The sequence below is a fragment of the Falco biarmicus genome, chromosome 12, assembly GCF_023638135.1.
Source record: "Falco biarmicus isolate bFalBia1 chromosome 12, bFalBia1.pri, whole genome shotgun sequence".
Classification (NCBI taxonomy): Eukaryota; Metazoa; Chordata; class Aves; order Falconiformes; family Falconidae; genus Falco; species Falco biarmicus.
Window position 1 is genome coordinate 9,510,477 of NC_079299.1, and position 18,112 is coordinate 9,528,588.

Below are 18,112 nucleotides of genomic sequence, written 5' to 3' on the forward strand. Positions count from 1 at the left end.
TTCAGGTTGCCTGCAAGCCTGACAAACATAGGGACCTAGCACGGGGATCACTGAAGTTCTCAGGATGGCTTCAGAAGGACTTGGATGGGGTGTTTGTGAGTTAGTGTCTCTACTTCTCAGCAGAAATCTAGTAGCAAAACATTATAGTGAGGTGTCCTAACTAGTAAAATTACTCTACTGCAATGAACGGTACCACAGTATCCAACAGCACAGTGAAGAAAATTGCCCGCAGTAAAATTACCTTGGTTGAAATGAGTGAATAGAGAAAATATTGACACAACTAAACTCTGGGTAGTGCATATGAAGAGTAGTATTAGTCAGCTAGGAAAATCTGGTTTGGTATAAGTCTCCCTGACGTTTCTTTTAATTCTCCTGTACCTAAAGTGAGAACTGGCTTCAGTGGAAGGGAACCTGAAGAATATGTCCAGCACTGATGTTTTGCATATGCCTTGCAGCATGCTGGCGGACGCAGGCACTAACGTACTCAACACCAGCCTGAAAATGTTCAGCCACTTCAGAGGCACGCTTAGCCATCTCACGGGAGCAGGCCGATGGGGATGCAGAGCTGTTCACAAGGAAGCAGTCTCCCGACGTTAGCTTCTCCGTGCCTTCCCCCGCAGCAGCCCGTTTGCGGGGTGCACGGGCTCAGCAGCCTGGCTTCTAAGCCCTGCCACACCTGGCTGGGCACCAGCTCCCTCCTGCCCTGCCTGCTGCTCCCTGTGCCAGGCGGCGATGCCAGGTGGCTGCGTCTGTCCTCTTTTCTTGTCTTTTTTCAGTCGGTGCTGCCATCTGACCAGAGGGGTAACTCGGGGAAGGCTGAACCCTTTCGTGACCTATTCGGGCCTATGATTGTCTAGCCCAAAATTGAAAAGACAGTGCTCTGCAGTGGGTCTCCTTGTTTTGGTGAAAATGGTTGAAACTCTGCCATCCAATTACAGAGCAGATTAAACAACTTGCACTACTTTGAAGCATCTTCTATTTTCCATTTCATTATCTACAAGTAGATATACACGCATTTGGGGACTATCCTTTATATTCCTTCTTGAATCTACTAAGGTGACAAAAACAAGACCAAAAATTATCCCTCCTTTACTAAACTTATTTAAAAAAACTCAAAACCAAACAAACCCCAACCCTATTACATGTTTTTATAGAGATTAATATCAATTGGTACATATTTCTTAGATATGACCAGATTTCTAAAGCTTTATAAACTTGATGTTTGTAAGCTATTAACAAACTGTGATTCCATAACGCAATGGAAATACTGTAGCTAAAAAGGAAATAAACAACTTGCCTCCTTGGCAGAATTATCATTACCCTGCATGTAGGAAAAGCTGGCTGCCTTTGCTGCAATTACTGCTGTACTTTCTTCTCAGGAAATCCCGTTGTTTGACACGCTCCCTGCACAATCTTTTTTGTAGGGTTTTTGGATGCAGGAACTTTATCTGATGCAATGTTTTGTACAGCACTTAACAAACTTACCATCTTACCCTGAACAATGCTACTATGCTATAAATACCTAAGGAGAACACATCTCTGGTAGCGTAAATCCAGAGCAGTTACCCTAATTTTTGTAGAAATTGCTCTGCATTGACACTGGGGCAGCTCGGTTGAGCCTGACAGCAGCAGGTCTCTTGCCCTGCCTTTTGTGGCACGAGACGAGGACCTGGGACTTATTTCTGCAAAAAGTTGAGCACATGTAATCCTGCTAACATCAGCTGGAGAGGAGAGCATGCAGCTCCTGGCAGCAGCAAGCCTCACTAACTTCTGCACTACCCAGAAATTAGTTTAAGAGTCTCAAAATTGTCATTAAAATTCCAGTTGTTTCCCTTCGCATTCAGGCATCCACCCGTGGAAAAAACACCTATGGTGTAACTTCTCCCCCTCTCCCTGGGGGTGGCACGGGGAGATTGGCTCATGAGGAGGATGGGAAGGTTGCAGCCCTAATGGTGACTGAAAAGACAGAGGCAAGAAAATGAGCTTACCTTGCTGCCCCAAAGTTAAGCAGTAATCCACATGGCTCCAACGCTGACATATGTAATAACGTGGTTGTAGGATTTAATTGCTAAAGATTTTGCATTGGTACTGCTTCTGTCTTAGCTACATAAATATTTATAACTTTTTGTTTTATTGCTATTGCTATGTAATATGACCAAAATGTCACGGAAAAAATGCAGTTTCTCCATTTTTTTTTGTTAGAAATTGAAGACCTGATCCCCGGCTAGCATAAATTGGTGTGACCCCGCAGATTTCACAAGAGCTGTCAGCTCTCACTGGCTGTGTATCTGGTTTCTGGTTTGTGGCTCTGACCAGCTAATTACTGAATAAGACTTCACCACACCATGACGTTCATATATAGTCATGGAATTCAGGGCTCTGACTGGGGTTAAGCAGTTAAACGTAAGTAAATGTATTGGTCTGTGGAATAAGATCTTTTCACTTTTTTTCTCGTTTTCCACCATGAACAACTGGATTGGAACTGGCCCCCTCTCCTTCCCATTGGCCTCTTGGCCACCTGCTATAGGTCTGCACGTATAAGAGGAAGGATGGGTTCAGTATCAGCACATTTCACTAAGGACTCTAGAAACTAGCACCTTTCACGCACACCAAATGAGCTAAATTACAAGGGAGTGTTTCCAGCAGGCATTCCAGGGCTGTGTACACAGCCTGGGAACCCGTGGTCCGACAGGCTTTGTCACCCTGACTGATGCTAAGACAGTCCTCCTTACGTGCTTCCGCGCGCCATTTTCTACCTATATCTATTACATCTTTGCAAGTACAGCTTTTTGTGTGTGCCTGGGGATGTACTTACGCATTTTGAAAAGTCAAAGACTCGCTGAACTTTTAAAGCTGGATAATGTCAATGTGCTTCAAGCAGGGTCTAGAAGGAGTTGAGGTAGTTGAGGTCCTTCAGTTCAAAATTGTTTAAGATCCGATATTGACCTATTCATCTTTTGACTTAACATGCCAGGTGAAGTTCTGCAACCTCAGGGAAGACTTAATTCATACAAAGAGTGTTGGGGTTCCCTAATGGAGTGTCACAGGTGCTTTCTTCTCAACTGCAATGGTATCAGTTCCTCTGTCTTTTTATAAAACATAGCAGTTAGAGAATTCAAGTTCAGGGATGAAGGGTTTCATGTTTCCTCTTCTTCTACTCTATAGACTATTCTATGCATAGGCTTCTTCCGCTCTTCCTTTTGAAGCTCTACCATCAGCTTTTAAGGTTATTCAGGCTAGAGAAAAGCAGCAGCAGGGAGCATGGCTGTAGCCTCCTGTGAGAACACTGAATTATGTGGGGTAATCCTGGATCTCTGGCTTCCAGGACTTCTTTAGCACTTATACATTAAAATACATTCATGCGCTTCTGAGAATTCCTGAGATATGACCTGAATCACAGATAGAGCCTATCTGCCATTAAACGCAACACCTTCTTGGCAGCCATTCCTCTCCTGAAACCTTTGGCTTTGAGATCTGTTTTGGAAAGGCATGAGGAATTTTGGAAATCTTGTAGTCAGTACCTGTATCCCCATGAATCAGGCCCATCATGTACGGTTTTGTACCCATACTTCCCCAGGATGCTGTACGTACATCGCACGTACAGCATGGTTGCTTAAGTGTGGACTGTTAGCTGCTGGTTATTTTAATATTTGTGTAGCGTGCAAATGGGAAAAGGGTTTAGATTCTGTTTGTTTTTTAAATAACTGCATTGGCAGTCACACCATCCATAGTGTTTACAGAATGCCATGTGTGTGACTGATTTAAACGGAGAAGAGCAGGTATCAGGCATGGCTGAGCGTGTTCCAGAGTGGGTCCGGAGCAGGTCAGCCTTGCACCGCAGCTGGCTGCCAGGGCATGGGAAAAGGTGCTGCTTAGCACTCTCCACTTTGTCTGCTACATATGTGCAATGTTACTATTCGCTGCTGGCACTTCAGCAACTTTCGCCTGTATCGAGCAAGCCAAATTCTGATCCGTGACTTAAGAGTTGGTCCAAATCCCTCTGACACCAGGCCTGATTCCTGTCAGAAGCCAGCCTGCAGGAGCTAAAAGGTGAGCTTGCTCATTCTGAGCAGACCTGGATCTAGGTGAGGGCCCCACCCCGAATCCTGATCTCTGATAAATTAACTTTTTAACATTGCATTACCGCTAGCATTCAAGCCAAATGTCTATGCAGGTATTTATGTTCCAACAGCCAAATGCAAGCTTTTATTTATTATTTTTTTTCCCCATTTTATAAGTATGTTATGTTTTACAGACGTGAGTAACTCATGTGGGATATCTTTCCCACAGAGTAAAACCAATGTAAATTCACATGACTCAGGGATTTGTTTCAGTGCTCATGTATAAACTCTCATTAGAAATGATTACGCTTGAAGATCAAAAGAAAAGTACACTCGCTTGTATTAATGTTTAATGCATAATTCACATTGTTAGAACAAAAAACAAAACAGTCGGTGGTTGTTACGACAAATATTAAACATTGGTGCTACTAACCAATTCCCATAGAGGATCCTTCATTTCATTGTATTGGCTGTGCGCTGAGATTTCCTCTTGCGCCTGTTGTGCTGTCGTCTCAGGGATTTAAAGACACCTTCCCCACTGGATGAGTAGCTCCCCTGTAATGACAGCAGCGGGGAAGAGCCAGGACACCCCACCACTGCAGGTAGCTTGAGCACTCAGGGACCTCTTAGCAGAAGCAGAGTGTAAGATGTTCTAATTAATTGTTTAAATAAGTGGGATTTCAGATCAGGCATGCTCCTATATGGTCCAAAACTCTCACTGCCTTCAATCTTCGTCTAGTTGGAGCCTTAATATCAAGACTAGACCCACAATCAAAGTCACCCAGCATGACAGAATTCAAGACCAACTTGGTTTCTTGTTTTACGTTTATTTGTGTTTTACCTTCTTTAGTCACTGCTTGCTTTCTTACCAGAAAGCTTCTGGCTTAAATAAGCAGGTTTGGTGTGAGGGAAGCGTATGTGAAATCCATTCCCTATCTCCCCAACCAAGACCAGCACAGGTTAGAAGCGCTATGCCTGTAATCACAAATTGAGCTTAGGGACACGAATCCTACGTGTGGCACCACTGCCTGTTACATGGAGTAGCAGGGCTGCTGCATCTGCGTAAAGGGAAGCCCCCTGGGTACCCTCTGCCTTCCCACATCACAGCCTTTCAAACAAAGTAGGAGCAGGGGGTTTTATCTTCATAACTTTTATTGGCTTTTCCCATGTCAATGTTTAAAGGGCCTGCAATTTGTACCATCTAGCTTTTGTATTTATTTTTTCTCCAAAAAAAATGGCTGTTTTACTACTTAGGCTTACATCATTTCTTTCTCATGTAGGTTTGTTTTGTTGTGGGTTTTTTTTTCTTCCTAATAAAAACTCCAACAATCAACCTTAAGTTTATTAAGTTTAGGACTCTTAATTCATGTCAGAGAGTCACCTCTCTTCCTAGGGAGGTCTGTGGCACAGAATGAGACCAAATGACACGTGACAAACTTTTTGCTTGGCACAAAATTGCAAAAAAAAAAAAAGAAAAAAAATATTTGTACGTTCTCATTATAATTTTGGTAACCTTCCTGTACGCTAGTGGGGACACAATACACCTGACTCAGAGCAGAGCAGCTGCCAGAGTTTCAGGTAGGCTCCTCCCGATTCAGATCTCTGCAAGCAAACTAGTAAGTTTATTTTTATATAGAAATATATAGAAATCTGTTTTTCAGGTGCCTTCTGAAGGCCCTGCTGTCCTGCAAACCCTTCTGTGCAAGTCCAAGAGGTTCCTCATTTAGGAACTAATACAGCTGAATCAGAATGGGTGCTATTGCTTGGAATGGTATGCAGTGGAGGTACAAATGGGTCACAGGTGTTTTAAGAGGGCAGAGGACAGCTCTGGGGTTTGTTTTCATTGTTTGTAACAACCTGCACTAAATATTTACCTTTGAGAAGCTGGTAACTTTCTCCAGCAAAGAACCTACGGCCCACTTTAAGGCAGTTGAGAAGGGACTCATACATGCTGGTTACATTGTTTATTTTTAGTGGAGGGCACATGGCATCGCTATCCTGGAACTGATAATAAACATGTAGCTGTTGTGGGGTTTTTGTTGGGAAAGAAAAACCTGTAATGAATTAAATATGCTTCACCAGGAAAGAAGTAGGTCAAACGCTGGGCTAAATTAACCTCATGTTATACAGAAAGAGTAGATTCTGTCTGTTTCACATGCGGGACTTTGGACTTGTCTCCACACCAAATTATTCCAAAACTCTTATTAGGTACACTGCAGTAATTACTTTCGACTAAACCCGTGTGTAGACAAACCTTAGGCCAGCGTAAGAATTCATTTTCTTGAATTATCTTAATCCACTTTGAAAGTGGATTAAGCGAAACCAGGAAACAACTCGGTCTTCCAGAATGAATAAGCTATCTGAAGCAGTTCTGCTTTATATTCGCATTGAACCTTATTCCAGCATAATATTCCTGGGCTGAGAGGCTCTTAGGATATATCTACATAACAAATGAACGTGTGATTACAGACATACCAACCTCTCCTTTACTCTCACTGGCATGGGTAACCACAGTAATGAAAGATGGTAGCAGAGACTTCAGCACAGCCTGTTAAGTGGAGCATGCATGCAGTTGGTTGTGAACAGCCTCCGCTGAAATCAGCCTCATCACACCCTCGCTTCAGACACAACTCACGTCCCTTAGACTAATACTGGCGTTGGGAATGCCTCTCTGCATCTCTGGTGTGTATGCGCACCAAAAATTGCATATGCGATAGGACTGCGTAGCTGAGCTAAATGGAAAACAGCTGAATTTAACTTCAGAGGTTAATCACATTGGAGAAGAAGCATGGCTCACACATTTTTAATATACACACCTTTGACAACCAAATAAAGTGTCAGCTGTGTGACTGCGGAGGCCAAATTAAATATGCTTTAGACAAGCACAACTCAGTTGATTTCACTAGGGCTGAATTTAGCTCCACAGGTGAGGTCTTACTTATTTGACTAATACGTGTTTTGTTGCCTATCTGCTCATTTATTTTAATGAAATTAATGCATTTTAATGTTCCTTTAAGTGCATTCCAAAAATAGCAATTTGATTAACTAATTCACCTTTAAAAGTGTAACAATCACAACTAAAAATCTTCCTGTTAGCTGAGGTACGGAATAATTGCGAGTAGCATCTCAGGTAGCTATGGCGTACTCTTCATCCTTTCAAACAAGTTCCCCACATCAATCAAAAGAGCCTCACTTAAAAAGCCTCACTTAAAAATGAATGGTGAAATATAGACAATGATCAAGTTGTACGCAGTGCTTTTCCAGTCTACCAAAATAATGTATCAGTAACGTACTCTGCTGAGACAGTATAGTTAAGACAGATAAGAATTTAGCCTAAAAAACCAGTTCAAAACAATTCCGAAACAGAAACGAACTTGTCTTTCTAGCCAAGCCAGAAAGCATCTTGGGTAGCTTGGGTTTAAAAGAAAGAAAAAAAAAAAAAGTGGTTTCAATTTTGGGTTCCTTAAAACGATGCTTAGACTGCACTATAGTCAAAGAAGGATTTATTTTTTCCCCCAAACTCTTTTTTTCCCATTGCAACAGACAATCTCACCATTCAAAATAAGGTGCTGTTGAGAGCACAGCGTCCAGAGCAACGGAAAAGGTGCACGCCAACTTCAACCCGCCATCACCTCCCTCTAAAAACTACAACAGCAAAACCTGATCTGTAAGGATACCAAGCCATTTTCCCTTTTATTGTATGTAGATGAGGAAAATGAAAGTGGTAATGCTAACGTTTGGGCTGGAGAGGCAGCGGCAGCAGATCGCTCCACGTGAGCCCTGCAAAACATGTCCCACGCCCTGCTGCACGCGCGGGTGGGCAACGCTGCCACTCGCTATGAAACCAGGCGGTGCGAAGCACGACGCACAAGGGGTAAACCTGGCTCTGGGCACTGCTGGGACGCCCCGTGGCCATGGTGTGGGCGTTGCGATGTCCCCACAGCTGGGGATGCTGCTGCGTCCCCGCAGTTCGGGGTGCTGCAGTGTCCCTGCAGCTGGGGATGCTGCGGTGTCCCCCGCAGTTCGGGGTGCTGCAGTGTCCCTGCAGCTAGGGATGCTGCGGTGTCCCCGCAGTTGGCCACCCAGCAGCCCACCTTCGGCCAGCGCACCCAGAGCTGCGGTGGGCGGCTGCTCGCCAGGCGAGGCCTAGCTCTGGGAACGCCTCAGCACGCCAGTCAAGCCCAGCCTGTGAAAGGTCCCCTGAGCTGAGCGGGGCCGTTCACGTGGACTTCACAGGATTTGCCTGTAAAAGCACAAGAACCAGGGGAAGGCCGGTGGCTGGCCCGCGCCCTGTGCCGCCCGCCGCAGGGTGCACGCTGGGCCCGGGCCCGGCGCTGCCTGCAGGCCCGAGCTCGCGCTTACCGTGAGGCGTCCGGCCCGCCGAGAGCGCCGCGGGCCCAGCGGCGGGGGGGAGCGGGGGGATGGCCTCAGCACCCCGGCTGGATCCAGCCCGGCTCTGCGCCACTCCGTCGCTCTCCTTAGCAGCGACGCCATTGTGCCGCCTCCCCGTGCCGCGGCCCGGCCCGGGCCCCGGCCGCCGCCACCGCGCCCTGCGGGGGGCTGGCCCCGGCCCCCCGGCCCCGGGTCGGAGGAGGCCGGGGGGGCGCGGCGCCGGGCCTGCACGGCGGCAGCGCGCCTCCTGGCCTACCTCCCTCCTGCATTTCGGGTGCTTTTTATTATTCTAAAAAAAAAAAAAAAACAACTTCCTTTTTTTTTTTTTCTTTTTTTTTGGTGGTGGCGCCCCCCCCCCCCCGCCTCCCTCCCCCCCCCCTCGCCGTGGCTCGGCAAATGGCCTGCTGGCGGCTGGCGGCGTGTGCGTGCCTGTGTGTGTCCCCGCGTCCCCTGGGCGAGGTGTCCCGTCCGCCGCCGGAGGACTCGGCCGCCCGCATCCAGGGGGTGGCACCCCCTCCCGCCCCCCGTTTTTCGGTACTTGGGGTGGGGTGGCTTTTTCTTTTGAAGGGTGGGGGGGGGTGTCTTTTTTTTTTTTTTTTTTTTTTTTGGTTTGGTGTTGGTTTTTTTTTCCAGGTGGGACTTGGCGGTGACCGGCGAGGCTCGCCCGGCACTGAATGTCACCCTGAAGGTAAAATGAAAGACACAAAGATGAACGCATGCCTGCGCCCCTCGGCCGCGCCGCGCCGCTCCCCCGCGCCCGCCGGCGAGCGGCCGCCACCATCGCGGGCGGCAGCCCCCGCCGCGCCCCGGATTTCCTGTCCCGGCTTTTTATTATTTCGCTTTAAAAAAAAAAACCAAAAAAAAAAACCCTAAAAACCCGCATGCAAAAAGAAACGTGCACGTACCCGGTAACGAGCCCAGGAAAAACCCGGCCGCTTCCCCCTTCTCCTGCCAAGTTATCATTGAGAAAACAGACAGGCGGCGTGACGTCCCGGGTCAGGCCGAGTGCGGACCGGCGCTACCAAGGCGGCAGGGAGGCCCGGGAACGCCGCCGGGCCCGGGGCCGCGGGGCCCGGGGCCGCCGCCGCCCGCCCGCCGCCGCTCGCCGCCCGCCGGGCCGCGCCCGCCGCCGCCGCCGCCCCTCGCGCCCCCCGCCCCGCCGCCGCGGCGCCGCGCGGCCTGCCGCCCGCCGGCGGCTCCCCCCTCGCCGGCGGAGGTCGCGGGAGCCCAGTTAAAGGAGGCGTGTGTAAAGATTTTGCAATGTCCCTGCATGGTGTTGTAGACTTTCCTAGCAAAGAAACCGGCTTCGGCTTCTTTAAAATCCCCGACGACTCACCTGATTAACCTGCCTGCGGTTCTGAGCTGACCAGGTAAAGCGGGCCCCCCCCTCCCCACCCCGCACCGCTGCCGGCTGACATTGCAGCGGGGCATGTTTTTGCGTGGAGACGAGCCGCTGCCAGAAGCGCTCCCCCCCCCCCCCCCCCCCCCTTTAGACCTTGCCAATTGCACTTGCTCAGAGTCATTACCCACCCCCCCCAAAAAAAAAAAAAAAAAAAAAAAAAAAGAGCTTCGTAAAAAGCCGCACAACAGCACCGGCCACCCGGGGTCTAGTGGTTCTTGTCCCTTGGTTTCAATTATTTCAAATTACTGGCCGGGGTAGGAGGAGGGGGGAAGGGAGAATGATTTTATTATTTTTTTTTCCTGCTGACAGATCCTGCCCCAGCAGGTTTTGCCCCCGTTTCCCCCCGTGCCGGGGCCGGGAGCGGCGGGGAAGTGAGGAGGCTTTAGCCAACAAGAGTTTGGGGCCGGGGTCCCGGGGTGGCTGCGAGCGGGGAAGGGGGACCGGACTCTGGAAGCCGGTGCCGGGCCGCGTGTGCCCGCCGCGGCAGCTGCCCCGCCGCCCCCGGGGAGCCCCCCCCGGGGAGCCCCGAAGTGTCCCGGCTGCGGCGCGGCCCGGGCAGCGGCGGGGCCCGCCCGCCCCGGCGGCGAGGAGAGGCCGGGGGGGGTGCGGGGGCCGTCCCTCCCCCGCCGCTCTCTCCTTCTTGAAACGCTCCTGCGAGCGGTGGGTGGGAGCCGAGCAGGCCCGGCGGGAGCCCTGCGCGCCGGGCGGGGGGCAGCGGGGCGCCGGGGCTGCCGTGCCGCTGTCCCCGGCCGGCGGGAGCGGCGGCGTGGCCGGGACGCGCCTCGCTCCGCCCGCGCCCGGGCCCGGGGCCCGCGGGGGACACGCCACACACAAAGGGCGCGGGGCCGGTCGCCCCCCGGGTCAGGAGGGGGCGAGGGGAAGTGTGGAAAGTCCACGCTGCTGCGGGTTCCCCCGGGTGCCTCTCCCGCCCGGCTCCGGCCGTGAGGGGCTTTGGCGAAGTGCTGGGGCGGGGGGGGGGGGGGGGCGGTGGCTGCGTGGGACCCGGCCGCCGGGAGGTTGCTCTCCTTTTCATTTGGTATTTGTCCCCCGCGCATTAATGCTGCGAGGGAGCGGGGGGTCTGCAGGTAGGCTTTTGAAGTGCTGCAGGGGAAGCGCTCGGAGCGCTTGGTCTGGTTAATACGGTTCTCGTGATAGCGAAGGAGAAAGGGATGCATGTCGGAGATGACTAAATAATGGGGGAGGCATGTAAAAATGAGTAGAATAGGAAGGAGAGGAAAATGAAGGTGAATGGTAGTGTGGGAAGGCAGGCACTGAGCAGCCTGGGTTGCTCTCCTGTAATTCCCCCCCCCCCCACCCCCCGATCTTTTCATTACTATTAAGGAGACAAACAGCAAACATAACCCAACCAAAAAACAGATGACACCCCCCACTCACCCCCACACACTTCAGCCTATCATCATTTGTGGCCGGAGGGAGACCTGAATGCCCTTTGTATAAAACCACCGAAGTTTTTAAGCATTTATTAGCCACCGTCTCTCAAACACCAAGTGTAAAACTTGCCTGATGTATTTTGGCGTTACACCCCTGGTTTATTTCAGAGAACCAAATGTCCCAGCAGAGCATACCTACCATCGCTCGCAGGACGGGAGTAGTTTACGATATAACCTACGTTCGACTATACATGGTGTGTATGTTGCATTTCCACTGAAAATAGCCAAAGACTTCGAATGACAAAGTGGCTTGCATGGTTATGGTTTTCCTTGCCTTGAGAGCGTCAGGGTAGCCGTGGTTCTGCCTGCTGGGGAGGGGGGGTCTGTAGTGTGAGGGGGTTCCATGTCTGTGCGGGAATGTGGCAGGTCTCTTTCTAGAGGACTTTACGGTTTAAAATGTGCTGGGGGCAGGAGAAGGTAAAGGCGACTTTCAGCGTGCTCATTATCAAAATAAGGAAAACAAATCGATTGCGTTAACTGGCGTGTGCAGTATCACAGTTATTCCACAGTATTTTGTCAGAACTTAAAAGGTTGCCACTAGAGTACTATATCCCTATCTCGAGCCTGGCACCACTTATTACTGCAACGGTATTTCAATATTAAGTGATCTTAGAGATATTTCATCTTTCATTTTGAATCCTGAATTTGAATCAGCATTAGGATGTCAGGGCTGTGAGATAAGGTATAACAAACTAAGTAGACAGCTGAAGGGCTCCTGGTGAAGGTGTTGCTGAGGATATCTTGGGCCGTTCGCAGTAACCTTGTTTACAGGGACATTTCAATTGCAACCTGAATTTCAGTGAGAGGCTGCCTGGTCTAATGCCTGCGTGTCTGAAACCTGTCACGAGTGTCTTTTGCGCTCTAGACCTTCTCCCTGCTTTTCTTGCATACTCACAAAAACTTTTCTGGAAGGTTAGGGTGATTTTCTGATATGAAAATGAAGATGTTTTCCTAAGAGGAACCGTTGCTCTTTGAACTCGTGTACATTAGCAACAAAGTATTCATGAGGTTTGATTTTTTTTTGGTTCTCTGATGTGTCAGGATCAGTAGTTACACCAGTCTTGTTAATTTCATGTGTATGGTTTGATTTATTATATTTAAGGCTTGGCTGTTTCGAGCGTATTTTGCAGCACATGAAGCCGGTTCAAATCAAAATGTGAAAAGATGCATATTGTAACAAGGAACAGTTTTGTAGTGATCTGCTAATTTTTTGTTTTCTTTTCCTAAAGCTGTTCCAGGAAAATCATGTGCATTTAGTGAGTGGGTGCTAAATGCCAGCAGCCACATTGATGAAGAAAAATGCTGTTGAAATACTTTGGAATAATAAATAGGATACGTAATGGTCAACCACAAGATAAAAATTTTACACAGTGTTTTTATGGCTCTAAATTGGCTGCATTGTAAACCAAGCTTACTACTCTATTAAGTCATCAGAGTTTTCAATTATTTAAGATTTCTAGTCAAGCTATCTAATATGGTCTTCATCGTCCATATCAGAAAATTATACCTGAGGTTGTAATTCCTTGTTGTTGGTATGTGAGAGAGGGCATTGTTGTGGGTGGGGGTTTAATTTTGACTTATCAGGACAAATATTACAAAGCATGGATACAGAAAAATTATATGGAAATAGCCCCAGTCCTACAAAACGGGGATAGTTCCAGCACTGAAATGTACCTAATACAATTTGAGATCCACTCACTGAGAAACCTTGACAGTATCTGCCTTGCAGGTACCGTGCATTTGGAAATACTATATCTCCATTTAAATGCAGATCTTCAGTTTTCTCCAGGGGGCAGTTGGCGAATCTTTCGATTGAACCACCGGTACTAGAAAAACTAACTGAAGATTTACCCATGAACAAGAGACCCTTTCAAGTCTGCCTTTTTGAAATAACGATTATAAAATTTCCTAATATTGCAATTTTATATTGATTTTGAATGCCTTGTCAAAAGTCACAGGAAAGGAGTAGTGTCTTTTGCTCAAGGTAGGCCAGTGTTTGCAGGTTTGTTTAGCAATCTTAAGATTGCTTTTTTTTATTTATTGTTTTTACGTGGGTATTGTGTTTGCATGTGTGTTTCGTGAAACGGACAGAGCAGTCTTGCTTTGATTTTGACCTAGATTCCTCCTGATTATTCCTACACAGCTAGTACCTGCTTATTTCCCACTGTGAAAATAGGAGAACAACTGTTGATGCTATCTTGCTGGGTCTGCGCGGGCAATAGGCACGCGCGTCCAGCAATCTCCCCTCCTCCTCCAAGGCTTCATTAGTAACAGATAAAATAGTGCTGGCATCCAAAGAGGGTGCAAGCCAGTAGTTCCTCTCCTGTGAATATTCGTTCTCTCAGGGTTTGATTCAGAGGAAGACGGGGAAAAAATGCAGGTGGAAGAAGTGAATTCATTTCTGGTTCCAGATTTGGCACCCAAATTTTGCATGCTTGCAGGGATGAACAGGGCTATGTTTTATCTGAAACTGCTCTCAGATCCAGCTTACTCCATATCTGCTTGAAACTCATTGCCGGTAGGTAAACCCCCTTCCTTAGAGGGGCTCGTCCCATCCAGTCCAGTTTTTTACACTGTTTGCCAGCTCTCTGGTTTGCAGTGTAACCCAAGGGAACAGGAGCCCCCTGCCTGGGGTGCAGGCAGCACAAATGACCTGGCTGCAGGGGAGGCAAAAGATCCCAACCTTTTCTGTGCCGGGCACTGCACGCGTTCCCAGCCACTCGGGTCTCCCCACTGTGGGCAGGGGTGCTGCCCAGGGATGCTGCCCTTGACCCTGTGCCAGAGCCTTGCGGTCCTGGAGCTATCACCCGTATTATGCTCACCTGTTAACGGCGTATAACCCGTCAGCCCCAGTACCTTGGAGAGAATGTGCACTTTGGCCTCTGTGCGGAGTTCAGGCAGTTCTGCAAAGTCCAATCTTGCGTGCGCCAGCGTTAATGGCAGAGCTCCCATTCAGCTTAATTGATATTCCTATAAACATCTGCAGGTTTCTGTTTCTAGTGGAAGCTACAGCTGGGTGGACTTCTTAAATGAATGTTTTGCATATTGAGGTTGAAAGGAGAGTCGAGCCTGATACATTAACTTATCATCTGTGTCGTTCTCTTGACATCAGTTGGATTACTACAAGCATATATGACAAGGAGATTAGGTGCAAGATCTTCACACACACTCGCTTTTGTTAGCATGTTGATCAGCGGAGATGTTACTTCTCTGAAAACCTTGTTCTAAGTCAAGTCTAGGCAAGCACAAACCTGCGCGTGCATATACAAGTTGAGCAGGGCCTATCCTTTATAATACAATTTTTTTCCTTTAATATCTGAGCAAGATCTCTTATTATAACTCAACCATTAGGGGAAAGAAAATGGAACTTTTCTCAAACAGCTTTTCTGTTGGGGAATCTAGTGGCAGTTGCTTTGAAGCATGTGTAATTGATTATCATACATTTATTTTAAAAAGGAGACATAACAAGGAATCTAACATGATGTTTTGGAATATATCTTCTCCCCACAATGTTCTTGAGGGAAATGTAAGGTTGCAGGCATCATTTCATGCCCTGTATGTTTTTGAACATAAATCAAAGAAATTGTTGGAGAGTTATAGATGTTCATAGCAACTGTAGCTATAATAAACACATGCAGTATATATTTTCCAAGCTATTTTGTATGGGTGAAAAGCTGAAGCTGGCGTTTTGTATGAACAATTCAACTTAATCACTGAAAATTTATTTCCTAGTTAGGGTGGATTACCAGTGTAGCATGAAGTCGTACACCTTCGTTTAAGTTCATCTGGTTATGAAGCCTTGGTTTAAAATTTGGAAGGAATTTAAATTGGATCTAGACACCTTGAATGAATTATTCCAAACGTCAAATTTATTGTGATGCCTCCATGGCGATATTTACATCTATATTATCACCTATATTGGTTTCAAAATATGCTGGATACTGTAGAGAGCAGATAAAAGACAACAGTATGAAAAAAACAAACAGTTTTGGTTGTACACATAGCACAAAGCGTGAGCATAGGAAATACAGGAAGGAGAGTCGTGAATGATCAGGTAGTGCAGAGCTGCTAATGGGAGCAACAACTAGCTTAGGCATATGAGTTTCTTGAGGATTGTGTTAGTTTTGGTTTAAAGTCTTAACAGATAAAAAGGGAGAAGTGACTTTTATGGAGGAATTTAAATGAGGAGAGCGTAGCCACCCAGTGTGTGAGGATGAGAAAGGTATTCCATATGTTGATGAGGATCCAAATGCATTAAAATGCTGCAAAGAAGATCCAGAAGTCACAGTTAATATGTACATGAATAGACAGGGGATAGGACATGTTCAGGATCTGTCCTGAGATCACACAGGTCTAGTGTTTCGGTCTTAGTATGTAAGCAAAACCCTCAGTGTCTGAATAAAACAGGTAGGATGTATTTCTTGGGGTCTGGCCTTCCAGGTGCTTTCAGGTGTAGCTCCTCATTACTCTGGGTACTCCTGTTGGCTTCAGAGACTGCTAATTAAAACCGATACTGCTTATTGAAAATGTTGAGACTAGCTAAAAGGTGCGACTTCTGGAAGTGTCACTGTGCTTCTGCTGGACTTTGGTTTTATTGCAGTTACCTTCAATCACTCCTTTATCACAAGAGCTAGAAATCTCTTTTTAAAAGAGAAAGCTGGTCTCTTATTACATGGCTTCTGGAAACAGGGTTTAAAAATATAAAACAAATATCCTGAGATTGATGCTAAAACTGAGAATTTGCTCTGTTCTACTTGTTTGTAGTATTAGCCTTAAATGACTGCCTCTTGGTGATGTCTTTGAATTGTAAGACCCACAAGAAGCTTTCTAAATTGTTACAACTGATGGATGTCAGGAAGGCAAGGCATGGCTGATCTTGGCACCAGTGCTAGTTTAGGCTTTGGAAGAGCAGGCAGTGAGGTTCGTTCCCAAGAGCCATCCTTTCCGCTGGGGATGGGGAGAGGTGGGATGGAGACATGCAGCTCTGATATCACGTAAGCTCAGGGTCGGCTTCCCCTTCTTCACTTCTCGCCTAGCTATTGCTCCCTTGTCCTCTCCAAACAGTTTTTGCGGTCTCTCCTGCGTAGCCAGGCTACTTCACCTTGTCCTCTGGAGGTTGGAAAATGGGCTTTGAATTGTCACTAATGCTCCCTGCTGGACACAGTGCTGTGAAAACAAAATGCGATGAGGAAATCTGAAGGGAGAGCCCAAGGCAGACAGAGTGTCGCAGGTTGAGGTATAGCTGGGAAGACTGTGAGGAGAAAGATTTGGCAATTCCTGCATGTCCCACAATTGGACCTGTGTATACTTTTAAAAAAGAGGGCAGCTGAAGGGGCTGTGTCCTTAGAGCTGTATTGACCCAGCTGTGACGGATGGGATGGGGTTATAGAGGAGAGGTAGGAGAAGTGGGGTCTAACTCAAGAGTGGATGTCCTCCAGCCTTGACATGTGCTGGCTGTGCTCCGTGGGGTAGGACCAGCACTGCTGAATGCGGTCAGATTGCTGCTCTCTTGCTGCCTTCGGAAGCCTCGGCCTTTCTGTGCAGGCTCTGGGGTGTTTAGAGGCTCCTGCGGAGCAAACTTTGTTCACTGAAATCCCTGTTTCCACAGGGATTTTTTTTTTTTTTTTACTTGTGTTGAATTAGCTCCTTGAGTTCCACCTGGCAAAAAGAGCTTGTTTTACTCTGTGCTGAATTTCTAACAGAAAAAAACCCACAACCTTTCCTGCCATATTATAGTCAAAAGAGTGGTCAAGGGGTGTGAGCGAGGTGTGTGGAGCCGGGGCAGCAGGCTGGGCACCGGGAGCAGGCGGGCCAAGGTCACGGCCCTTCTTATGGCACAGCTGGATGCACAGCCTCAGGTTTTAGTCCTTTACCTTTCCCTGACGTGCCATCCTGCCTTGCAGCTTGAGCAACGGAGGCACAGACGCTGTGCTGTGCTTTTGCAACATGCATGACATGGGATGGTGCCAGTTTAGGCATGGGAAGTTGAGGTGAGGTGTCAGAGGTGACGCAGCCAGGCAGTGAGCCCAACCCTTGTGCTGTCTCTCCAGGGAGAAGCCAGAGGAATCCTGCCGGTGCCACCACAGGCTCCCATTTCCCTGGTGTGACACAGCTCAGGGGTGGACAGGCACCTTCTGCCAAAGGAGGGAGGCAAATTTGGGTGGAAGTGCGTGTTGAGTCAGTGTGGTTACCCTGCTATAAATGGGGCTGACCTTTCATCAAAAATAATTTTCATGTTTTCCTAATCAGATTTTGCTTGTTTTTACTTTTTTTTTAGCTGGAAATTGGGCCACAAACCCTCATACTTGTCTGCACTTGTGAGCGAGTGTGCATGCACGTGTGCAACGTGTATGCACACTTGGGTGTTGTGTATGCACAGGATCTCAATTATTTTGCTGTTTGAATCATAGAGCATGCTGTTGTGATGTACTGTCAGTTTTGGTTTCTGCCCTTCGGAATAAAGTTCAAAATATTAAAGAAATAACACTCAGTATACTAGTAGCTAGAATAGTCATAGCGCCTGAGGGGGAAACGAGGGTGGTGAATAATCAGTCTTACGATGGCCAGGAAAAAAACCCTCAACTCCTCCTAACCAAACTTTGCAATGGTGCACTTTTAAAAGGGACTCTTCTGAATTTTGTTTCTGAGGTTTGCTCAATATCCTGGAGAGAGAAGTAGGGCCTGTTTGGGAAGCAGTGTGCAAGCTCTACGGTCACGCTCTGATCGTGTGCCGAGGGAATGTACGGTCCCAGTTACTCTTTGGAGAATCACCCTGGGCTAAATCGTGAAACAACTAACTCCGAATT

At 47.7% G+C, this 18,112-nt stretch overlaps 1 protein-coding gene across 18 annotated transcripts in view; it reads left to right on the forward strand.

Annotated features, from left to right (window-relative positions):
- ESRRG (estrogen related receptor gamma) overlaps positions 1-18,112 on the forward strand; it is a 408,522-nt gene that overhangs the window by 10,955 nt on the left and 379,455 nt on the right. For 4 of the 18 annotated variants that reach the window (XM_056357260.1, XM_056357254.1, XM_056357249.1 and 1 more), the window contains exon 1: positions 9,677-9,823. The exons of 10 other annotated variants lie outside the window; for them this stretch is intronic. The gene's annotated coding sequence lies outside the window, so the exon portion shown is untranslated. Of the gene's footprint in view, positions 1-8,841; positions 8,988-9,120; positions 9,142-9,676; positions 9,824-18,112 lie in introns of those variants that run through there. 4 more of the 18 variants (XM_056357256.1, XM_056357258.1, XM_056357279.1 and 1 more) reach the window with 3 other exon arrangements.